Below are 26,253 nucleotides of genomic sequence, written 5' to 3' on the forward strand. Positions count from 1 at the left end.
TGCATTGCGACGTATGGCCACATGTCGCATCCGTCGTGCGACGGATGCGTCGTGTTTTGGTGGACGCGACGCACAAAAAAAGTTGAATGTAACTTTTTTGTGCGACGTGTCTGCCATTTCCCACCGCATATGCACGGCCGGAACTCCGCCCCCTCCTCCCCGAAACTCACGATGGACAGCGGATGCGTTGTAAAACTGCATCCGCTGCCCCCGTTGTGCTACATTTAGCACAACGTCCGTCGGTACGACGGTTTGCGCCGGCCCCGTACCGACGGAAGTGTGAAAGTAGCCACTTGAAACCGGTGGAAATCTGCAACGTGTGCACAAACCATCAAGCCGTGTTCTCGGAACAACGAACGACGCAAAAGAAAAAAGGGAACAAATGCGGAGATTTTTTTCCCCACCATTTTACCTCAGCTGCTCAGCTCCCGTTACTCAGAACATTATGCGGTAATATGAATTCAAAACTACAGCTAAACCCACAGAAAACTACCTCAGACGCGGCTCTGGCTGTTTGAAAAAAAAAATATTGGAAGAAGGAGCAAAAAAACCCCCCTAAAAATAATTTGTTTCCTAAATTATATCAGGACAGGTCTCCCCCGCCCGGATAACCGGAAGATTTTCTGTCGGCGCCACAAGGACACGGAATTTCCTGAAAAGTGAAATCTCCTCAGACTCCTCTCTCCGCCCGCGACCTCTGCCACTTCCGTCACCCCAAGGAGACAGTCACGAGTCTGAGGTATTGAGTGACGTCACCTCGGTACCGCCCCCTGCCCTGGCTCCGCCCCGGCCCTCGCTTTGTCTTCTGGTGAAGCCGCAGCCGTGTGACGTCACTTTCTCCCGTGCCTGTTGGTGTTCGGCCGCTCCTGCTGAGAGTAACGGTCCCGGTGTCTCCGTTATCTGCCCGCGGAACAAGGTGAGTGTGTGACCGCTGGAGCTCACTGGGCCTGCTCAGGGCCGCTGTTTCCGGCCATCGCCCGCAGCAGCTGTGTGTCTGTCAGGTGTGGCTGTTATTCTCTGCTCCTTCCTTCTGCCCCGCGTCCCCTCCCCCACTGCTCCCCTCAGTTCTTCAGTTTCTTCCCAAGTTGTTGTCACTTCTCCCTGCTCCTCCAAGGCTGCAGCTCAGGAACCTAGAAAAGCTGAGTGACAAGAGGGGGCAGCTGTGATGGCCGCCTGGAGGGTCACCCAGCTTTCCCAGAAAGTCTCTGTGCACAGGGGATGTGAGAGGGATTGTACATAATCGCCATTTATCACCAGTACACAGGGCTCGGGGGTCCGAAAGTGTCGTGAGCCATTGGTGGTCCTGCACCCTTGTTCTTAATCGGTGTCACCCCAGAAATTGGACATTCATTACTTACTCTGCGTATAGGCGGTAAGTGTTGTTTAAAAATAAGGTCCCTGACTCTAAAAGCTTAAACTTAAAGGTGATGTCCAGTTAAAACAAGTTCTCAGCTGTCCGCAGACTAGGCGCTATCATAGGATAGTGGGGGTCCGAGCGCTGGGACCTGCACCGATGGGCAGAATGGAGCCCTCCTATCCCCATAGAATGGCGATGCACATTCTCTGACTTTCTGTCCACCCCCTATAAGGCTTTTTCCCGCAGCCCCATTGAGAATGAGTGGGATGGGGTTCGGGTATCTCATCTGCTGTTCCATTTTGTAACTGGGATTAAAATTCCCAATTCTGCCGATACGTGTGGACCCAACCCCTCCTGTCGGCCATTTCTCGTCATGCAGATAGGTGGTGACTTACCGATGTCTCTCCTCTGCAGCTGATACTGTGTCCTCCACTAGTCAGCTGTCAGCATCCAGAAGGGGGCATCTCTTGACCGCTGCAGTCAGTCAGTGACTGTTGATCAGAAACATCTTCTTTCCTGTTAGGATGCATTCTGAATGCTGCAATCAGTGGCTTCCATAGGCTATGTACAAAAAAATCCGTGCTCATGATTCATCAAGACCAGCGGGTTATACTGATAAAGGTGGCGTGGTGTAGCCAGGTGCTCCTGACTTTATGGAGAGGTAAACTCCTCCAGCTCTGCCAAAATGGGGAAAATCTGGTGTGAAAATGTTAGCAAATGCAAAATTTTTGTGCAACTGCAAGTTGCATAAAACTATTGTGACTTTTCAAATCTTTTAATGCTGTTTTTCTGGACTAAAAGCTTGAATGAATCGAGGCCTGAATGTTTATGGCAGAAATACACTAGTGAGAGATTAGCAGCTAATCTGCTCGTAAATATACCATAAAACTGGCTATACACATTAATATTGTGTGACCCCCCTCAATATCAATGTGACTGTATAACCATTTAATATTTGAGGGTTTCTTTATTCTCCCCCGAAATATAACGTTGAAAAAAGGATTGTGTTGATTCTCTTAGCTGAGATAGTTGGCAGCTAGGTATTGCTTGTATAACGCCATCATATTCCGCTGCACTTTACAGACTTCATCATCTCCCCGATGGGGCTCACAATCTAGATTCCCTATCAGTATGTCTTTGGGAGAAAACTGGAGAACCTGGAGAAAATACAGTATGCAGATGTGGTCCTTGAACCCAGGGCACAACCATTGCAAAGCAACAGTGCTAACCACTGAGCCAGCGTGCTGCCCACCAGCTGTCCGAGATATGTGGCCAGATGAAAGGAGTTCCCGAGAATGTGACAAAAATCTATCCTGTCTCATATTTTCATGCTGCATCTCCTCTTAGGCTACTTTCACACTAGCGTTGGATTCGGCCCGTCGCATTGCGTCGGGCCGAGATTCCGACGCTAGCGTTTGTTGTGTCGCACAACGGGTGCAGCGGATGCATTTCTCCGGCGCATCCGCTGCCCCATTGTAAGGTGCGGGGAGGTGGGGGCGGAGTTCCGGCCGCGCATGCGCGGTCAGAAAAAGCGGTCCGTCGGCTGCAAAAAAAAGTTACATTTAACGTTTTTTGCTCCCGGCGGTCCGCCGTGTGTCAATACGTCGCAATGCGTTGGTAATGTAACTCTATGGGGCAAAAACGCATCCTGCAAACGACTTTGCAGGATGAGTTTTTTTTCCCCTAAACGACGCATTGCGACGTATTAAAAAAGAAAAAAACCGCCAGTGTGAAAGTAGCCTTAGTTAAATGTCATGAATAGTGATGAGCGATTATGTGCATTAGTTGAGTTTCTCCGAGCATGCTCGGCTTGTCTCCAAGTATTTCAGCGTTCTAGGAGATATAGTTTGTCGACGCAGCTGCATGATTGGCGGCTGCTAGACATCTTCAATACATGTGTGGGATTGCCTAACAAACAGGCAAATCATGCAGCTTCGTCGACACGAACTAAATGTCTGAGTACACCGAAATACTCGGAGATCACCCGAGCATGCTCGGAGAAACTTGAGTAATGAGCATACTTTCTCATCACTAGTCATGACTGTTTGCCACATGAAGAAACACTGCTCAAGACTAGTGATGAGGGAGTATACTCGTTGCTCGGGTTTGTCCGAGCATGCTTGAGTGGTCTCCAAGCGTTTTGTGAATGTTTGGAGATTTAGTTTTTGTCCACGCAGCTGCATGATTTGCGGCTGCTGGACAGCCTGAATACAATGTGGCAAACACGAGCAATGAGTATACTCGCTCATCACTACTCAAGACATATGTCTCAACTGTTAGGGCAAATGTATGATCTTCTCACTCAGGAGCAGGGTTGTGACGGGTGGTAAAAATACTTCTTGGCTGACTGAGCCCATTAGGGTCTTTTTAACCACCTTCATCCTGCTCTGTGCAGTAAGTGCCCTGCTATAAAACTGTTAGGGTATGTGCACACGTTGCAAATTTTCTGCGGATCCGCAGCATTTTTTTCTGTGCAGAAACACTGAAGATCTGCAAGCGATTTACATTACAATGTAAATCAATGGCCAAACAAAATGCTGTGCTGAAAAATCCGCACGGAAAACGCAGCAGATTCAAAAAAGAACCATGTCCATTCTTTTTGCGTATCTGCTGCGTTTCTGCACCATTCCATAATAGAAATCCTCAGGTGTGTTAAAAAAAAAAATCTGCACAAAATCCGCAGCACACCTGCAAAAAAAACCCTGCAGACTCTGACCTGCATGTTCTGCCAAGAAATTCAGAATCTGCACAGAAAATTCCACAGTCAAATCTGCAATATGTGCATGTACAAACCCGAAAAGAATTAAGGCAACCACACTAACATAGAAGGGGTGCCAGGATGCACATATAGGGGTTCAGTGCATATAAATACAAATAACCAAAAAAAAAAAAAAAAGAGCACCAGCAGAACCAGTATAACAAATATATAATAGTTTATTAAACAAAAAAGGGGAATTAAAAACATATATCGCAACAGGAGCGCTAGACAAACGACAGGGAACACACCACAAAGGGTGGCAACATGGTGTCCACCAGGCAAACCTTTGTACAGAGATAATAACTATAGCACACCTATACAATATATGACCCAATATAAAGCAGCAGTGCAAAGCCTATGGGGGTGCGTAGGTACGTACCAACAGCTATAAAGCACCAACAGGGAGCTATGTCCGAAAAAGGAGGACGAGCACAAATGAGCATGAAGTATGATACAAAAAGGTTTACCTGCAGAGACCACGGTGTCACCCACCCCAAGTGGGGTGGGTGACACCGTGGTCTCTGCAGGTAAACCTTTTTGTATCATACTTCATGCTCATTTGTGCTCGTCCTCCTTTTTCGGACATAGCTCCCTGTTGGTGCTTTATAGCTGTTGGTACGTACCTACGCACCCCCATAGGCTTTGCACTGCTGCTTTATATTGGGTCATATATTGTATAGGTGTGCTATAGTTATTATCTCTGTACAAAGGTTTGCCTGGTGGACACCATGTTGCCACCCTTTGTGGTGTGTTCCCTGTCGTTTGTCTAGCGCTCCTGTTGCGATATATGTTTTTAATTCCCCTTTTTTGTTTAATAAACTATTATATATTTGTTATACTGGTTCTGCTGGTGCTCTTTTTTTTTTTTTTTGGTTATTAATATGTGCATGTAGCCTTAGGCCTCTTTCACATTTCCGTCGGTACGGGTCCGTCGCTATGCGCCGGGCCGATGTACCGACGCACGTTGTGAAATTTGTGCACGACGTGGGCAGCGGATGCAGTTTTTCAACGCATCCGCTGCCCATTCTGAAGTTCGGGGAGGAGGGGGCGGAGTTTCGGCTGCGCATGGGCGGTAGAAAATGGCGGACGCGGCGGGCAAAAAAAACTTTACACTGAACTTTTTTTGTCCTTTGTGTCCGCCAAAACACGACGGAGCCGTGGCACGACGGATCCGACGTGTGGCCATCCGTTGCTAATGCAAGTCTATGGGCAAAAAACGTATCCTACAAGCACATTTGCAGGATCCGTTTTTTGCCCAAAACGACGGATTGCGACGGATGGCAAAAGACAGAAAAGTGAAAGAGGCCTTAGGGTACCGTCACACAGTGGCATTTTGATCGCTACAACGGCACGATCCGTGACGCTCCAGCATCGTAACAATATCGCTCCAGCGTCGTAGACTGCTGTCACACTTTGCAATGTACGACGCTGGAGCGATAATTTCATGACGTATGTGCGATGTAGAAGCCGTTGGTTACTATGCGCACATCGTATACAATATCGTGCACACCTTTTGTTACACCATGCGATCATGCCACCACAGCGGGACACTAGACGACGAAAGAAAGTTTCAAGCGATCTGCTACGACGTACGATTCTCAGCGGGGTCCCTGATCGCAGGAGCGTGCCAGACACAGCGAGATCGCTGGAACATCACGGATATATCACTGGAACATCACGGATATATCGCTGGAACGTCATAAATCGTGCCGTCGTAGCGATCAAAATGCCACTGTGTGACGGTACTCTTAGGCTGACTGCAGCAAGAGTTTACTAATGCACATACAGCAAGATAAAGCTAAAGAAAACCATTTAGCCCCCCTCTGCTTGTTTGCTCATTTATATATTCAAATAAGGATTCTTGTTTTGTTTTACCCCTTTTGTCACATCCAGCTATGGGTTGTTAGTAGGGTTGAGCGACCTTGACCTTTTTAGAGTCGAGTCGTGTTTCGCGAAACCCGACTATCTTAGAAGTCGAGTGGAATCGGCCGATTATCGCGAAAAGTCGGGTATCGCCCGAAACACGAAACCCAATGCAAGTCAATGGGGGAGCATAGTCGGCAGTGAGTGGAGGCCAGGAAAACACCTACACTACCCATTTTAATGGCAAAAACATCCATTCTTTTTACTGAAGCTTGTCAATCGTAATTTAGCTTATAATAATTGGAAGGCATTTGAAATTGGGGGTCATTTGGCTAAAGTTGTGGGGGTAGGGCTGGTTCAAGTAATTAGTGGGCCCAGGAAATCTGGAACGCGTCACGGCAGTGGAGCAGGGAGAGGAAAGTATTTCAACTTTGCAAGTGCTGTGATCCTGAGCAAGCAGGGGGGGCCCACTCGTTGGCACTGGCACAGGGGCCCTCAAAGTACTGCGGTGTGTTTGCACGGCGGGGGCGCCTCCCACCGGCAGCAACACTTTTGCGTACTATGAGAGGCCCTGTGCCAGTGACGTCGCCAACTAGTATTCCTCCCCCCACCTGATGAAGGAACCTGCACTTTCATCTGCACCTTCCTCTTTGTCCCCGTGTAAGGTGGTATGGTATGCGGGAAGAGGAACCTGACTTTCAGCAGGGTCACAATCTTGCTGTGTAGCGTGCACGGGGAATGTTGCGTTATGGGTCAATGTACCAGCAGACTCATCTATCACTGGCTGGGCAATGGGCAGGATGAGGAGGAAACACAGATATAGGCCCAAAGAATAAAGTGGGCTAAATGCAGTTCAAAATTGGTAACACAGGACTAACCAGGGGGCATTGCAGTGGAGGACAACTGGAATGAGAGGCTGACAGAGAGTAGGCCCAAATCGGTAAGTAGTCGAAATGTAGTTCAAAATTGGCAACCGTAGTAAACAGGCGGCACAGCTTTGTTCAGTGGAGGAGAACAGCAAGGAGTGGCAGACACCGATAGTAGGCCCCAACCCAACTAGTAGGCCAAATGCAGTTGTTCCATTTAACCACAATTTAATGAGAGCCTGAACATAGAAGCTCAGGAAAGGCAACCTGGAGAACACCTTGTAGTGTAACACACCATCTCTCTACACCCCATACCCAATTTGTAGGCCTAATGCACTGTAGTTTCCAACAACTACTAAACGAGAGCAGGAAGATCGAAGCAATGGAGAGGAAACCTGGGGAACACCTTGGAGTGGAACACACCATCTCTCTACACCCCATACCCAATTTGTAGGCCTAATGCAGTGTAGTTTCCAACAACTACTAAACGAGAGCAGGAAGATCGAAGCAATGGAGAGGAAACCTGGGGAACACCTTGGAGTGTAACACACCGTCTCTCTACACCCCATACCCAATTTGTAGGCCTAATGCAGTGTAGTTTCCAACAACTACTAAACGAGAGCATTAAGATCGCAGCAATGGCGAGGAAACCTGGGGAACACCTTGGAGTGGAACACACCATCTCTACACCCCAGACCCAACTTGTAGGCCGAATGCAGTGTTGTTTTCAACAACTACTTAAGAAGAGCCTGAAGATCAAAGCTCAGAAAAGGCAACCCGGGGAACACCTTGGAACGGCAGACACTGGTAGTAGGCTGTATACCCCAAATTTTGGTCAATGGGGTTTATGAAATGTTCCAGGGGTACACAGGCAGCATTGGTGTGGTAAGCGGAGGACAATTTATATTTGGGACTGCAGACAGACTTTGTAGGCTGTCCCCTGTGGACCATGCATCCACAACATTAATCCAGTGCGCCGTAATGGACATATAACCTTTCGTGGACATGCCTACTGGTCCATGCATCTGTTAGGTCCACCTTTCTACTATTAGATAGCCAGAGAGCATGGACAATGCAGATTTTTACATGATGCTGTAGTGCTGGGATGGCTTTTCTCGCAAAAGAAGTGACGACTGGGTAGCTCTTACCGTGGTACAGCGTAGTCCATCTGGGCTTTATAATTGTAAAATAGAGAATAAAAATTGGCTGTATGCACTTTAAAATAGGTTACAGGGGTACACGGGCGGCAGTGGTCTGGTCAGTGTAGTTGTAGTAGAAAGAAGGGACCGCAGACAGGCTTCGAAGGCCTAACATAACAAATTGGACAGGCTGTAGGCACTTTTACATTGGTTCCAGGGGTACACGGGCAGCAGTACAATGGTCAGTGGAGGCCAAGTGGAAGGAGGGACCGCAGACAGGCTTCGAAGGCCTAACATAACAAAAATAGGGGTGCAGGCAATTTAACATTGGTTCCAGGGGTACACGGGCAGCAGTGGTCTGGTCAGTGTAGTAGTAGTAGAAAGAAGGGACTGCAGACAGGCTTCGAAGGCCTAACATAACAAAATTGGGCTGTTGGCAATTTAAAATTGGTTCCAGGGGTACACGGGCAGCAGTACAATGGTCAGTGGAGGCCTAGTGGAAGGAGGGACCGCAGACAGGCTTCGAAGGCCTAACATAACAAAAATGTCAATACAATGGTATTGTCAGTGCCAGGCATTGAAGGATGTCAGCGCCTAGACTACACATTGGTGGAGCTGTGAGAGATAATTTTGCAAGTGGTAGAGCACTGTTTGAGCTGGGGGGGGAACTGTCTTGTGGCCGGCGGTACAGGCCCAGGGCCCCTCATATTACAACGGTGTGTCTGACGTTGGGTGCGCACCACCACCGCCAGAGACACTTTATTGTACTATGAGGGACCCAGTGGCAGTGCCGTCGACCCAAAGCGGGCACACCCACCTCTTCAGAAAAAAAACAGCACTCTCACGGGTGCTGGCGCCAAGTGGCGATACCACGGCCCCGTGTGGGGAGTTTGGCCATTTAGGGAGGTGTAAACATGTCGTATGCTGGACATTCAGGTGCAGCAAATTACGATATTGGAAAAGTCATTCATAATAGTCCACAGGCAAGACCTTTTCATAGGAAAGCTAGGTGTCAGCCGGGCAAGGTGGGGCAAAAGATTTCGAAATCCAGTTGTGGTTCATTTTAATGAAGGTTAGATCATCTACATTTTGGGTAGCCAGACGAGTCCTTTTTTCTGTTAGTATTGAACCTGCAGCACTGAATACTCTTTCTGATAGGACACTAGCTGCCGGGCAAGCAAGCTCCTGCAATGCATATTCTGCCAATTCTGGCCAGGTGTCTAATTTGGATGCCCAGTAATCAAATGGGAATGACGGTTGAGGGAGAACGTCGATAAGGGATGAAAAATAGTTTGTAACCATACTGGACAAATGTTGTCTCCTGTCACTTTGAATTGATGCTGCAGTACCTGTCCTGTCTGCGGTCATAGCAAAATCACTCCACAACCTGGTCAGAAAACCCCTCTGGCCAACGCCACTTCTGATTTCTGCCCCTCTAACTCCTCTGGTCTGCTGGCCCCTGCAGCTCGTGTGAGAACGATCACGGGCGCTGTGTGCAGGGAATGCCAGAAGCAAACGGTCAACAAGAGTTGATTGTTTGGTTGCTAATATTAGTTCCAAGTTCTCATGTGGCATTATATTTTGCAATTTGCCTTTATAGCGAGGATCAAGGAGGCAGGCCAACCAATAATCGTCATCGTTCATCATTTTAGTAATGCGTGTGTGCCTTTTGAGGATACGTAAGGCATAATCCGCCATGTGGGCCAAAGTTCCAGTTCTCAAATCTGCGGTTGTGCTTGGTTGAGGGGCAGTTTCAGGCAAATCCACGTCACTTGTGTCCCTCAAAAAACCAGAACCCGGCCTTGCCGCGCCAACAATTTCCAGTGGCCCCGGAAAAGCTTCCTCATTAAAAATATAATCATCCCCATCATCCTCCTCGTCCTCCTCCTCCTCTTCGCCCGCTACCTCGTCCTGTACACTGCCCTGGCCAGACAATGGCTGACTGTCATCAAGGCTTTCCTCTTCCTCAGCTGCAGACGCCTGATCCTTTATGTGCGTCAAACTTTGCATCAGCAGACGCATTAGGGGGATGCTCATGCTTATTATGGCGTTGTCTGCACTAACCAGCCGTGTGCATTCCTCAAAACACTGAAGGACTTGACACATGTCTTGAATCTTCGACCACTGCACACCTGACAACTCCATGTCTGCCATCCTACTGCCTGCCCGTGTATGTGTATCCTCCCACAAAAACATAACAGCCCGCCTCTGTTCACACAGTCTCTGAAGCATGTGCAGTGTTGAGTTCCACCTTGTTGCAACGTCTATGATTAGGCGATGCTGGGGAAGGTTCAAAGAACGCTGATAGGTCTGCATACGGCTGGAGTGTACGGGCGAACGGCGGATATGTGAGCAAAGTCCACGCACTTTGAGGAGCAGGTCGGATAACCCCGGATAACTTTTCAGGAAGCACTGCACCACCAGGTTTAAGGTGTGAGCCAGGCAAGGAATGTGTTTCAGTTGGGAAAGGGAGATGGCAGCCATGAAATTCCTTCCGTTATCACTCACTACCTTGCCTGCCTCAAGATCTACAGTGCCCAGCCACGACTGCGTTTCTTTCTGCAAGAACTCGGACAGAACTTCCGCGGTGTCTGTTGTCGCCCAAACACTTCATAGCCAATACAGCCTGCTGACGTTTGCGAGTAGCTGCCCCATAATGGGACACCTGGTGTGCAACAGTGGCAGCTGCGGATGGAGTGGTTGTGCGACTGCGGTCTGTGGACGAGCTCTCGCTTCTGCAGGAGAACGAGGAGGAGGAGGAGGGGGTGCGAACGGCTACAGCCAACTGTTTCCTAGACCGTGGGCTAGGCAGAACTGTCCCAAAATTGCTGTCCCCTGTGGACCCTGCATCCACAACATTCACCCAGTGTGCCGTGATGGACACGTAACGTCCCTGGCCATGCCTACTGGTCCATGCATCTGTTGTCGGGTGCACCTTTGTGCTCACAGATTGCCTGAGTGCATGGACGATGTGCTCTTTAACATGCTGGTGGAGGGCTGGGATGGCTTTTCTGGAAAAAAAGTGTCGACTGGGTAGCTCGTAGCGTGGTATAGCGTAGTCCATCAGGGCTTTGAAAGCTTCGCTTTCAACTAACCGGTAGGGCATCATCTCTAACGAGATTAGTCTAGCTATGTGGGCGTTCAAACCCTGTGTACGCGGATGCGAGGCTAAGTACTTCCTTTTTCTAACCATAGTCTCATGTAGGGTGAGCTGGACTGGAGAGCTGGAGATCGTGGAACTAGCGGGGGTGCCGGTGGACATGGCAGACTGAGAGACGGTGGGAGATGGTATTGTTGCCGCCGGTGCCCTAGATGCAGTGTTTCCTACTACGAAACTGGTGATTCCCTGACCCTGACTGCTTTGGCCTGGCAAAGAAACCTGCACAAATACTGCAGGTGGTGCGGAAAATGGTGGCCCTACACTGCCGGAAGGGATGTTGCGTTGATGACTAGCTTCATTGGCCGAGGGTGCTACAACCTTAAGGGACGTTTGGTAGTTAGTCCAAGCTTGCAAATGCATGGTGGTTAAATGTCTATGCATGCAACTTGTATTGAGACTTTTCAGATTCTGCCCTCTGCTTAAGGTAGTTGAACATTTTTGACAGATGACTTTGCGCTGATCAATTGGATGTTGTTTAAAAAAATGCCAGACTGCACTCTTTCTAGCATCGGATACCTTTTCAGGCATTGCAGACTGAGCTTTAACCGGATGGCCACGCTGTCCTCCAACAGGTTTTGGCTTTGCCACGCGTTTTGGGCAAGATACGTGCCCGGCAGATGGAACCTATTGCGATGTTGATGCCTGCTGCGGCCCCTCCTCCTCCGCTTCAGAACTGCTGCCGCCTGCACCCTGTTCCCCCAATGGCTGCCAATCGGGGTCAAGAACTGGGTCCTCTATTACCTCTTCTTGTAGCTCGTGTGCAACTTCGTCTGTGTCACCGTGTCGGTCGGTGGTATAGCGTTCGTGATGGGGCAACATAGTCTCATCAGGGTCTGATTCTTGATCATTACCCTGCGAGGGAAATGTTGTGGTCTGAGTCAAAGGACCAGCATAGTAGTGTGGCTGTGCATCAGTGCACTCCATGTCAGATTCAACTTGTAATGGGCATGGACTGTTAACTGCTTCACTTTCTAAGCCAGGGACTGTATGTGTAAAGAGCTCCATGGAGTAACCCGTTGTGTCGCCTGCTGCATTCTTCTCTGTTGTTGTTTTTGCTGAAGAGGACAAGGAAGCGACTTGTCCCTGACCGTGAACATCCACTAACGACGCACTGCTTTTACATTTACCAGTTTCACGAGAGGAGGCAAAAGAGCTAGAGGCTGAGTCAGCAAGATAAGCCAAAACTTGCTCTTGCTGCTCCGGCTTTAAAAGCGGTTTTCCTACTCCCAGAAAAGGGAGCGTTCGAGGCCTTGTGTAGCCAGACGACGAACCTGGCTCCACAGCTCCAGACTTAGGTGCAATATTTTTTTTCCCACGACCACCTGATGCTCCACCACTACCACTACCCTCATTACCAGCTGACAATGAACGCCCCCGGCCACGACCTCTTCCACCAGACTTCCTCATTGTTTTAAAAATGTAACCAAACTAACGGTATTTGTTGCTGTCACACAACTTACACGGGGAGCTATAACTTCAGTATGATTTAGCTACCCCTTTACAGGTGGGTGAGACCACAACAAAAATCAGGCACAATGTTACACACTCTGTTTTTGGTGGCACCAAATGAGAGAGATGCCACACACGCAGGACTGTCACTGAAGCACAAATGTAAATATTAATCTCCCACTGTTTTTTTTTTTTTTTTTTTATTTATTTATTTTTTTTTCAGGGAGACTTTAGAAATAAAATAAAATGATTTTTTCAGGAAGAATTTAGAAACCAAATAAAACAAAAAATAGGCTTTCTATGGCCCACTGAGTGAGAGATGACGCACACAGGAGTCAGGAGTGGCACACAAGCCCAGAGGCCAATATTTATCTCCCACTGATTGATTTATTGATTTTTTCAGGTAGAATTTAGAACCCAAATCAACCAAAAAAATAAATAGGCTTTCTATGGCTCACCATCTGAGAGAGAGAGATGGCACGCTTAGGACTGGCACACAAGCCCAAAGGCCAATATTAATCTCCCTTTTTTTTTCAGGGAGAATTTATAAAACAAAAAAAAAAAAAAGGCTTTCTATGGCCCACTATTTGTGAGAGATGGCACGCTCAGGACTGGCACACAAGCCCAGAGGCCAATATTAATCTCCCACTGATTGATTTATTGATTTTTTTCAGGTAGAATTTAGAACCCAAATAAAGCAAAAAAAAAAAAAAAAAAAGGCTTTCTATGGCCCACTGAGTGAGTGATGATGCACACAGGAGTCAGGAGTGGCACACAAGCCCTGAGGCCAATATTTTTCTCCCACTGGTTGATGTAGTGATTTTTTTCAGGTAGATTTTGGAACCCAAATCAAGCAAAAAAATAAATAGGCTTTCTATGGCCCACTGAGTGAGAGATGGCACAGACAGGGATGGCACTCTAGCAGAAATGCCAATCTTAATCTCCCACAAAAAAAAAAAAAAAACAGGGACTGTCCTGCAATTACTATCTCCCTGCAGTAATCTCAGCCAGGTATGGCAGGCAGCAATAAGGAGTGGACTGATGCACAAATTAAATAAAAAGTGTGGACAAACAAACAAGATAGCTGTGCAGAAAGGAAGGAACAAGAGGATTTGTGCTTTGAAAAAAGCAGTTGGTTTGCACAGCGGCGTACACACAGCAATGCAGCTATCAGGGAGCCTTCTAGGGCAGCCCAATGAGCTACAGCGCTGAGGGGGAAAAAAAAAAAAAAAAATGTAGCTTCCACTGTCCCTGCACACCGAAGGTGGTGTTGGACATTGCAAATCGCTACAGCACAAGCGGTTTGGTGGTTAATGGACCCTGCCTAACGCTATCCCTGCTTCTGACGAAGCGGCAGCAACCTCTCCCTAAGCTCAGATCAGCAGCAGTAAGATGGCGGTCGGCGGGAACGCCCCTTTATAGCCCCTGTGACGCCGCAGACAGCAAGCCAATCACTGCAATGCCCTTCTCTAAGATGGTGGGGACCAGGACCTATGTCATCACGCTGCCCACACTCTGCGTTTACCTTCATTGGCTGAGAAATGGCGCTTTTCGCGTCATTGAAACGCGACTTTGGCGCGAAAGTCGCGTACCGCATGGCCGACCCCGCACAGGGGTCGGATTGGGTTTCATGAAACCCGACTTTGCCAAAAGTCGGCGACTTTTGAAAATGAACGACCCGTTTCGCTCAACCCTAGTTGTTATTGATAGAAAGCTCAGCAAGATCTTTCTGTTTGTCTGTTTTCTCCTCTCTCCATAGAGTTGAATAGTAGGAGCTGTAACCTAACACATCCCTGTGCTGGCAGTCAGTCATGGCAGCTGTATAGGTTGTTATGCCCCAATGAAAATTTTATCTCTTTTTTTTATGGATCAAATTTCTCAGTGGTGATAAAGCTTGTCGAATCTGGTACCACAGTAAAGTTATCTTTTTTTAAAATTTTTTAATTTTTTTTATTATTGTGGGTGAAGTGGCTACACAGCCATACCATCCATCACTTTTATATGTACAATGTGCTGACAGGTTCTCTTGGCGGATGATTATGCAGGTAGGATGTGGCAAGTTTCCATAAACCTTGTTTTATATTCATTGAAATCCTGGTGTCTGTATATATACAGTACCTTGAAAGTATTCATATCCTATGAACTTTTCCACATTTTTTTTTTCACATTACACTTACAAACTTAAATGTGTTTTATTGGGATTCTACATGATATACCAACACAAAGTAGCAAGTATTTGTGAAGTGTGAAGAAAATGCAACTTGGTTTTCTAATTATTTAAAACAAACAAAAAAAAAATATTCTTAAAGTTGTAACGTGCATTTGTTTTCAGCTTCACTGTGTCAGTACTTTGGAGGACCAGCTTTCACTGCAATTATCGGTGGAAGTCTTTTTGGATCTGGCTCTCAGCTTTGCACAACTAGAGGCTGAAACTTTTCTGTTTTTCTTTGCAAACTAGCTGTAGCTCAGTGCGATTCAATGAAAATGTCAACAGCAATTTTCAAGTGTTGTGTAATGAAAATATGTAAAAGGTCACAAGCCATGAATACTTTTTCAAGGCAGTGTACTAGTCCAGTAGGTGGTCCTACTAGTGATTCCCAGTATGACTGTGCATAGAGATACCTGTCAATCAGTGAATAGCACTGGCCCCTTGGACTTGGGTATACATACATCTCAGATTTCAATGAATAAAATACATACTGTAAGTTTTGCTGAATCTTTTCCAACAACCGACGTATAATTTGCTCAGCTTCTCCTCTACTCCTTGCTGTGCCCAGGTTGGACTGCATGTACAAGTGACAGGTTTAAGGCTCAGTTCAAATTTACAATGGAGGGTTTCTTCAGTTTTGTCTGGCGAAGGACAGTGAGTGTTTGTTTTTTTTTTTTTTTGTTTTTTTTTTTGACACCTGCACCACAACTAGCACAATAAAATACTTCTACATCTGATGCAGTTGTGATGACCGCAGTCTGTTCCATGTCCTCAGTTGGCTTACTGCTGCTGAGCAGTGTACAGTCTTTGTTGTCTGACTCCCTGCAACGCCTACAATTTATCTGTTGTCCAAAAAACTGGAATTGTGTCCAAAAGAGTCATAAAGGAATGTGTTCAGGTATTTTTATGCAAAGCCAAGTAGTGGTGGGTACCTCTGCACAAATGTCACACACAACTCATGTGTATTCATTCATTCATTTATTTTTGACAATAGATTGATCATTACTTGATAACAGAAACAAGTCAGCGATTCATACTGCCTGGACCACACAATTAGGAAGCCTGTCCCTCATTCATAATGCCTGTGGTGTAATCAGATTATCGTGTACAGAGCCGGATCAGCACAGCTTCTTAGGCCGTGCAGTTGTCGTTTTCAGGTCATGAAGCTAAGCTCCAATTCGGTGCAGTAGGAGCTGAGCTGCAGTATTTGAGAATAACCACTTCAGTATACAAAGCTGTGCTATTCCAGCTCTACACACTGATCTTGCCTCTGTGGCCACTGATTAGCTGCAGCAGTCATCAGACTAATGGCATGAAGGAATGGTCAAAGAACAGGAGCGATAAGTAGGAGCTTTTTTTTTTTTTCTGTCACATCTTAAGGTGGTACTTCGAGGAGATAAAACATTGTTGGACTGCCCCTGCCCTGATAACTGTAAAGATGAGTTTCCCAGGGCACTTCTGTTGTCTTTATAAGGTCACATTCACACTTTGTGTTTGATCAATATTTTACATCGGTATTTGTAAGCCAAAACCAGTGACGGGTGAAAAATACAGAAGTGGTGACGTGTTTCTATTATACTTTTGGTTTGTTTCACTCCTGGTTTTGGCTTACAAATACTGAATGTGTGAATGTGGCCTAACACTTGTAATTAAGTGTGACAGGAGCTGCTCCTTACTGCTCTCCCTTCCTGTCAGGGACATTAAAGGGAACCTGTCAGGCAAAGCCCCCCCCCTCCCCGCAGTGTGTTATGCATTATGCACAGTGCGGGGCTGGGATTCCAAAGGTGGGTGGCCGCACAGGCGCAGTCTGCAAGACTGCATGTGAGGTAAGACGGCCAGAGCTCATTGCGCCTGCACTAGCCAGTACTAAACAGCACAGGCGCTGGATTTCATGGGAAAACAGCGCGGAGGGGCCGGCGCCCCTGAAGATTTGAGTGACGGCAGTGTGGAGTTTCCAGCAGGGGGGTTAAGACCTGCCTCCCTGTCTAAAGAAAGGTATTTTTGCGAAATTATATAACGCTTTATTTTGGCAATAACTGCACCAAAAACTAAAAGAGCCACCTTGTTAGAATGCAGCATTACTGCTGCACAAGGTGGCTTTTAGTTTATAACGGCTGGAGGGGGTGACAGAGGCCCTTTATGAAGGTACTGGGAGGATGGTGTTTCCCAGACAAAACACTGAAAATAGAGAAATGAAACTGAGGTGTGCCTGTCAGATCAGTTGCCCCTGACGGAGGGTTAAGGTTGGAGTTTACAAATGCTGTTGGATATCCCTTATGTATATCTCTAAGGCCTAGTACTTGTCTGTTCGAGTGTGTATACCTGTCTATAAAGTTATACTGACACATAATAGCCCAGAGTATCTCAGAAGGTGCATGGGGCCCTATGGATATGTCTGGCATCTGCTACATACATATACATTGACTAGATGGTGGCCCAATTCTAACGCATCGGGTATTCTAGAATATGTATAGTAGTATAGAGCACAGGCCACGCAGTATATAGCAATGTGGGCACCATATCCCTGTTAAAAAAGGAATTGAAGCAAAAAATAGTTATACTCGCCTTCCGGTGGCCCCTGGATCCAGCCCAGGCGTTTAGCGATGCTCCTCGCGACGCTCAAATCCCAAGAATGCATTGCGGCAATACCACGTGATGATATTGCGGTCTCGCGAGACTACTACGTCGTCATCTCGTGAAACCGCTACGTCATCTCCGGTCATTGCCGCAGTGCATTCTTGGGACTGGAGCGTCGCGAGGAGCGGGAAAGGCGCCGGAATATGAGAGTATAATGATTTTTATTTTTTTCATTATTTTTAACATTAGATCTTTTTACTATTGATGCTGCATAGGCAGCATCAATAGTAAAAAGTTGGTCACACAGGGTTAATAGCAGCGTTAACAGACTGCGTTACACCGTGTTATGTTGCGGTGTAACGCAGTCCATTTAACGGACTGCTAAACTGCTATGGGGGCACTGACTGGGGAGTAGGGAGGGGGCACTGACTGGAGGGGAGTAGGGAAGGGCGAATTCGCAGCCGGACTGTGCCCGTTGCTGATTGGTTGCGGCCGGCCGGTCAGCAACGCAGGATTTCCATTACATACAGACAAACAGATGGAAGTGCCCCTTAGACAAAGATAAATATATATTTTCTAAAAGTCAAGTATGTTACTGTGTGTGTATATGTATGATACACAGCGATGATTGTGGCCCGTTAGACATTTTACATTGTGATGACTCATTTCTGCTGAATTGCTGGGAGTTCAGGAAATGTTGCAGTTTCGTTTCTCTGCTGGTGTTTATTCTTCTTGTGTGATCTAGTTCTGGCTCCTGATCTGTAAGAAATTCATCATCATTCTCTAGTTGTGTGACTGCAGGATTAGTAACCAGAAGTAAGGGCGCAGTCAGATTTCATGGATGACGATCGCAACGCAGTGCTCGCACTGGCTGGCGACCCTTCTGACTGGAGTGTGACGGTTTCATCTATTTCTACGCAGTTGTCACGCTTGGGGTTAAGAGTGCCGCTGGCAAGTCTGAGCACTGCGTTGTGACCGTCGTCTGTGTTATACGGCCGTCTGAGGCCTAAAGGTGGAATACACCTCAGAGCGCCCAGTCAATAGCTGATGCCCCTCACAGCCTATACACAGTGTGCATGAGGCACCCCTCAAAATGGCCCTGGCAAAATAATTGGCCATGTTCAAATTCAACATTTCTATCCCTTATTTTTTGTTTTCTTTTCTTTTGCTTCTCATATAGTATACTGTAAGAGGGGAAACTATGACATACTAGATGGTGGCCCGATTCTAACGCATCGGGTATTCTAGAATATGCCCAGAGCCATGTAGTATATTGCCCAGAGCCACCTAGTATTTTGCCCAGCCATGTATGTCACAGGTTAAAAAATAAACCTACTCTCCTTCGGATCCGAGGGCCCCTTGTAGTTGTAACATACTCACCTTCGGATCTGGTGCAGGCGATGAGCGCGCGGCTGCTGCCATCTTCCGTTCCCAGGATGCATTGCGAAATTACCCAGATGACTTAGCGGTCTTGTGAGGCCGCTAAGTCTTCTGGGTAATTTTGCAATGCATCGCTGGGAAGGGAAGATGGCGGCCGGCGCGAGCGGCTCGGCGGACGATGGAGGGTGAGTATAGCAGGTTTTTTGTTTTTTTTAAAATTATTTTTAACATTAGATTTTTTACTATTGATGCCGCATAGGCAGTATCAATAGTAAAAAGTTGAGGACACACAAAGTTAATAGCGGCGGTAACAGAGTGCGTTACTCGCGGCATAACGCGGTCCGTTACCGCCAGCATTAACCCTGTGTTAGCGGTGACTGGAGGGGAGTATGCGGGCGAATTTCCTGTGTACTGTTTTTCCTCCGACACTACTAAAATATACTGTACTGAGGGGCAAGTTGGCTTCCTATCTTCCTATGTAGGGTATCTGTAATATGTAACAGATGTGAATGGTGATCATTTCTGTACAGCACTGCAGATGACGTCGAGCTCTAACCTTCTAGACCATTTGACTTTCCTGATTCTTGTGTGAATGGAGTTGAAGAGCAAGTCTACATATAAGGTTTCTCTCAGGTCTTTTGCATGGGTGAATCACACCTGTTGCATTGTTTAGTTATGACCATGTGGATTGTGAATTTTAGGAGTTGGCCTTATTAAAGGGTTTGTCTACCAATGGACAACTTCTTAGTAGCCCCTGTCTGCTCCTTCGATGTCAGTATGGTCTTCCAGTGGTCATGTGACACTGTCATGTGTCTGCTGCAGGAACTCCGCAGTGGCTGATTGCCTGCAGCCTTCTTATTCTTTCTGAAGGCTGCCGCCAGTTAGTGCTCTCTGGCTGTGTCAGCCGTGTACCGGGAGCCTCGGTTCTGACATCAGAGGAATGAAGCAGGTCCGGGAGGTGAGCCTGTGGGAGGTGTGGGTTCTCTGCAGACTGATGCTATTCAGAAGGAGCTGTCCATACGTGCCTTATAAGTGAACCCTTTTTTAGAAACTGAACTTTGGAGTATGTGAAGGGGAATCATGGTGGGACACTTCTTACTGTAATACATAATGTACGAATGTGACTTCACTTACTCAGAGGAAGTGTTGCAGAAGTCAGGGTGCCGTGTACACTTATTATTACTGTGTATATTTGTATAATGAAATATAGGTCTCCTCCCCGCACGTACTTTCTCCAGGCCCAGATGGTGGATCTGATGGGTGTGCTTATTATCACTTACATCCTTCTTGGTTACCTCCTCTTTAATAACATTCCTATCGGTGACCTTTGTATTCTCTTTGGCACATAAGACTAATACTTCAGCCGTAACAGTGAATAGAGGCGTTCACTTTTGCTACTTTCCTAGAACTTGTGGGAATTTCCCACTTTGGTTAATGGTTATGATGGAATATGCTGGAGTGTTACTGGACATCATATGACTGTCATCTGCCTGCGATCTGCTGATCTCACTAATCCTGTCATACCATTCTCGTCTTTTGTTCTCCATTATTCTGGTTTTAATATTACATAGCTTGGTATATGGTAGGTAAAGAGTTGCACATTTTATCTTCATATTTCTAGTTTCAGAATCACTTTTTGCAATTTTATGCCGTATGTTTTACTTCTCTAAGGGTATGTTTCCACGGTCAGTAAATGCTGCGGGTTGGACGCTGCATACATCCGCAGCATCCAGATGTTACAGCACAGTAGATGGGATTTACTCGGACTCCCATGACAGCACGACAGAGAGAGAGGGGATCCGCCCATTAGGAACAGGAAACCTACAGATACAAAAGGGCGGTACCTCTCCCTTGCCTCAGTTGGTTTCCTGTTCCTGAGGGGACGGGTGCCTACAGACGAAGGAGCCCAGGCCGGCCGGCCGATTACGGTAGCGGGGGGGTCTCCTACCTCGGCCGGTGCGGAGATCCCTGGAGACACCACGGTGGTCCTTGCTGGATTGCACGTCGGTGGTGTTCGCAGCAGGGAGCGGAGTCCGGAGGATTTCCTGCATCCATCGGCGTCGGCGCAGGTAAGTATTCCCATTGGTGGTGCGGCATGGCTGCGGGTGCCGGGCTCCGATGTGTGGGCGAGCTCCGGAGCGCTGCCGATCCGTCCCCGGCGTCCTGCACCGCTCTCAGCGTGTGCTGGAGCGTTTCCGGGTGCGGTGACGTGGGGGGGCGGAGTCTGGTAGCCGCTTCCGGGTCGCCGGGCGTCTGCGCATGCGCGGGCGTTCCAAGATGGCGGCGCCCATCGCATCTGAGCGCCGGTTCATCATACAGCCCTCTGCCATCCTGGCTGTGTCCAGGAACCAATAGGGATAGCGCTGGCCTATCTGCTGACCGGATCCAAGGGGGATATAAGCAGGTCACAATTTCAGAACCATGCTTTTGGTCGTAATCCGTCATGGAGAGTGGTGGTGAGCAGCAGCAGCAGCAGCAGCAGCTGTCAGACGAGATGCGTCAGAAGCCCAAAAAGGATAGAGGCGACCAACCTAGTCGGAAAAGCTCATCCGAACAGGGATCCAGAGCTTCGTCTAGGAAAGAACCCCCTCGGATTCCGGTATTTGACTTGGGCGCACGGGTAAGTGATCTACGTGAAAGTTCACTCTGTGACGCGGGCCCCTTATACTTTATCTTTCCAGGGGAAGAAAAGTACGGAAAAATCCAAGCATAAGGAGTGTGCCCTCTGTGGAGTCCCCTTACCCGACTCCTGTACTAAAAAGTTATGTGCCCCCTGTATACAACAGACTGTGAGGTCTACAGGAGTGGTTGGGTGGAAGTGACCTTAGGTCAGATAGTAGTTATCACCTATATTGTCCTCCCCCAGGTAGCAGAAGAGTCCGTGAGTACGGCAAATTTAAAAGAAATGATCCGGCTGGAAGTAAGGGAGTCATTACGATCCCTATCCCAAGCGGAAGGCCCGAAGCATAGGACCCCTGTGGACTCTAATTCATCAGAAGAGGAAAGAGAAGAAAATATTTATCTCTCTAGTCCTTTCTCCTCTTCATCAGATGAAGAGTCTGGACGATTTTGTCTACCCTTAGATAAGATTGACAAGGTAGTCAAATCAGTTAGGGGCACGATGGGTATAGAGGAACCCAAATCACAGCCCTCCAAACAGGAGTTAATGTTTAGTGCAGTGGTCCCCAACTCCAGGCCTCGAGGGCCGCCAACAGTGCAGGTTTTCAGGATTTCCTTAGTATTGCACAGGGGTTGGAATCATCACCTGTGCAGATGATCACATTACCACCGATGCAATACTAAAGAAATCCTGAAAACCTGCACTGTTGGCGGCCCTCGAGGCCTGGAGTTGGGGACCCCTGGTTTAGTGGGTTAGATCGTAAGAAACATAGGTCTTTTCCGGTAAATGAGAAGATCAAAGAATTGATACTCCGTGAATGGAAAAAACCTGAAAAAAAGGGGGCCTTACCGCCAGCTTTAAAACGAAGGTATCCCTTTGATGATCCGGTGGTGGAGACATGGGATAAAGCTCCGAGGTTGGACGCGGCCGTAGCAAAGGCGTCAAAGCCTCATTACCCTTTGAGGATATGGGGTCCCTCAAAGATCCCCTAGACAGAAAGGCGGATATCTTTCTTAAAGGTACCTGGGAGATGGCGGCTGGATCCCTCAGACCAGCAGTGGCCACAACATGCACAGCCAGATCATTAATGGTCTGGCTAGATCAATTAGAGTCTCAGCTGAAGGATGGGGCATCCAGAGATTCTATTTTGAAAGCGCTTCCGACAATTCAGAATGCTGCAGCCTTCCTATCGGATGCTTCTGTGGACTCTGTCAGAATGGCGGCCAGAGCAGCAGGTCTATCTAACGCGGCTCGCAGGGCCCTATGGTTAAAGTGCTGGTCAGGGGACATCCAGTCCAGAACTAAGCTCTGCGCCATTCCGTGCGAGGGACAGTATCTCTTCGGTCCAATGCTGGACGAGTTACTGGAAAAGGCAAGCGATGATAAAAAGAAGTTCCCAAGTCTGTACTCGGCATCCTACCGCCGACCCTTCAGTCGAAGAAGATTTGGTAGTGGGAAGAAACGCGGGTCCTCTCCCACTAGAGAGAGTTTCAGATGGGAAGACAGACGCGGTAGAGGTACGGGATATATGTTTCGCCGTTCCTCAAAGGATCAGAAAAAACCAGACTAATGACTAGCAATCCCTGTGGGGGGCAGACTGTCAGCATTCTCCTCAGCATGGCTTGACATAACGAACAGTAGATGGGTCAGAGGCATTGTTACTAAAGGTCTTAAGCTGGACTTCAATCATTGGCCTCGGGATAAATTCAAAGTAACCCCTTATCGTTCCTCCCCCCTGGAGCAAGCAGCCCTAGAGGCTGAAGTCATGAACTTATGCGCCAAGAATGTATTGGTGGAAATTCCAGATTCAGAAAAAGGACGGGGATTTTATTCTCCGCTTTTTCTGATCAAAAAGCCAGATGGATCGTTTAGAACGATCATTAATCTAAAGCGTCTTAACCCTTGTCAGGCTGCATAATTTTACAACCTTAACAGGCTGCATAGGTACAATTGTACCTTCACATATACCTCCACTGTGGGAAGACTTTACTTGGTTTCAGAAACTAAAGTTCATTCAGCTACAAATGTTATGCTGATATCTATTGTTCAGTGTTGTTACTGGTCACTTATGTTGCTGTCAATTAAGTTAATTCAAACTGGGAGTGGCTTCTACTTGTCTTCCTGCCTCCCTCCTCTCATTAGCCATTTTGCTGTTCATCTCATTGCTGTAAGCACACATTTCTAGGCTTGTGAAGTCTTCAATTTCTTGGAAACGAAGGTAGGAAAGTCTCACAGCATCTAACAGCCAGTTATACCTTTATTCTCATTATGTGGGGACAGAACAGTCAAATTGTCTTTCAGCCTGGACTTGGCTTACATATATTTTGTATGAAACTTATCACTATAGGTATAATTTTTATACGAAAAATGGATAATAATTAGTATCTACATATTGTTTTACGATGTTTTATTTATATTCAGCACAAAATACGAAGCCAAAATTCATCTAGCAAGTCATCATGAGTGATAGTAATGCTGGATCTAGTTTCCGCCATAATCCAAGAAAACGTGTTTGCAGGTTAGTATAATTTTGTGAAAAGCCAATAATGTAGTATTTCGGAAAATTATTTATTTTACATTTTTTCATATTTACAGATTTACGTCTGACGAAATAATGCGAATGCTAGAAGAATCTGATTCTGAGCATGAGGATGAACCATATGTTCCATCTGATGATGAAAACTATGTACCACAAGTGGATGTTACTGAAGAAGATTCAGACATTGAACAAGAAATGGTCATAGAGCATGAAAATGAATACGAATCAGACGAAAGTGTTGAGGATGATTCTGTGCCTCAAAGTGCAGGCGACATTTGGACTGCTAAGGATGAAACTCAATGGTGCAGTAATCCACTGCCAAATGCACAAACAAAATCTCGTAATGTCCTACGACAAAGAGGTGGCCCTGCAGCAATCAGCAACCTATATACAGCAAAAGAGCTATTCAAGTCCATCATGACTCCCGAGATGTGTGACATCATATTACGGGAAACGAATCGAAAGGCCAAGAGAGTTTGTGATGCTTACAACAACGAACTGGTACAACGTTTTCCTGATTCTTCCAAACGGCCACCACAAAAAACATTCAAGCAATTTACTGAAACTGAACTTCATGCATTTTTGGGCATACTGATTGCTGCTGGTGTGCACAGAGCCAACAAAGAGAATCTGGAGGAAATGTGGAATGTTGCTGCTCTGCCTCTTATACGTGCAGCCATGTCTCGTGACCGCTTCAAGATGATACTCAGATTTATCAGGTTTGACAACGAAAATACACGTGCAGAACGTGTGCAAACAGATAAAGCTGCACCAATACGGGACATCTGGACAATGCTGAACAGTAATCTGGAGAGAGCCTACAAGCCATATCATTGTATCACCGTCGACGAGCAATTATTTCCATTTAGAGGTCATACTAAATTTACCCAGTATATACCTTCAAAACCAGCTAAATATGGCATAAAGATTTTCTGGGCTTGTGACTCATCAAATGCCTACCCTTTACAAGGTCAGCTCTACACTGGGAAACCAACTGATGGTCCTCGACAAGTAAACATTGGAGAACGAACAGTATTGGACCTAGTGAGCTCGTATAAAGGCTCTGGAAGAAATGTCACCACCGATAACTTCTTTACAACCATGGAACTAGCTAAGGTATTGAACTCCTGGAACATGACACTAGTTGGTACAGTGAGAAAAAACAAAAGGTTCCTACCTAACAACATGCAGCCTGCCAAAGAAAGGCCTGTATACTCGACAAATTTTGCCTACAATCATGATGCAACAGTCTGTTCATATGTACCAAAGAAGAACAAATCAGTCGTGCTTCTATCATCTATGCACATGACGGGAGAAGTTAAAGAGACACTAGCAGCCAAGCCAGAGATAATAAAATACTACAACATAACAAAAGGTGGCGTTGATGTTATGGATAAAATGTTGGGAGAGTACACTGTGAAACGACGAACATCACGTTGGACTTTGGCATTTTTCTACAATATGATTGATGTCAGTGGGTTAGCATCCTACATCATCTACAGAGAACACAATCCAAGCTTCAGGGCAAAGGATCAACGAAGAAAGTTCCTGAAAGATCTCGCAAATCAGCTGTGTATGATTGCAATTGAAGATCGTAGTACAAACAAAATGATAATGAGAAACCATTTTCTTCGAGGTGCAGTAGAAATGGTGCTTGGACGATGCATTGTGGTAGCATCGCAGCCAGCAGCTGGCCCCAAAATACCTCATGGTAGTCGTGGACCCTCCCCTGTTGTTGGTAGTTGCTATGTCTGCAGAGACCTGAGGCGAAAACAACGCAAGACTAGAAAGTCTTGTGTGGTTTGTGTGAAACCCATTTGCGATGAACACTCTGTAGCAAAGCCAACATGCATTACTTGCAAAGAAAATCAATAAAAAAAAGTTTCTTACATTTTCTTTTATAATGTAAATGAACAGTTTTTTACTTGTTTATAATAGTTAAATAGCATTATCATTAAAAAAAAATTTATGCTTTTTCCCTTGCATTATCTTCATTCAAAATATATGAGGTACATTTGTACCTATGCAGCTTGTTATGGATGCAAAAAGATCTCGACCCCTTATCTCGGAAGCGGGTGGAGATATTTTATTGAAATTTGGCCAATATATTCTGGACCAAAAATGTAGAGATGTCACGAAATTTCAGCCCTCTACGTCTTTTCAAAAAAAAGTTATTGCAATTTTAAAACGGAATAGTTACAATTGTACCTATTCAGCCGGATAAGGGTTAATGAATTCCTGGTTAATGAATCCTTCAAAATGGAAACTGTTAATTCAGCAATAAAGATATTGTTTAATCACTGTTTTATGGTAGTTGTAGATCTTAAAGATGCATA

General features: G+C 46.5%; 1 protein-coding gene across 1 annotated transcript in view; it reads left to right on the forward strand.

Moving 5' to 3' along the window:
• The first annotated feature begins 724 nt into the window (after positions 1–724).
• SDCBP (syndecan binding protein) overlaps positions 725–26,253 on the forward strand; it is a 51,854-nt gene continuing 26,325 nt past the window's right edge. The window contains exon 1 of the mRNA XM_069731379.1: positions 725–916. The gene's annotated coding sequence lies outside the window, so the exon portion shown is untranslated. The remainder of the gene's footprint in view (positions 917–26,253) is intronic.

Source organism: Ranitomeya imitator, chromosome 6 (genome assembly GCF_032444005.1).
Source record: "Ranitomeya imitator isolate aRanImi1 chromosome 6, aRanImi1.pri, whole genome shotgun sequence".
Classification (NCBI taxonomy): domain Eukaryota; kingdom Metazoa; phylum Chordata; class Amphibia; order Anura; family Dendrobatidae; genus Ranitomeya; species Ranitomeya imitator.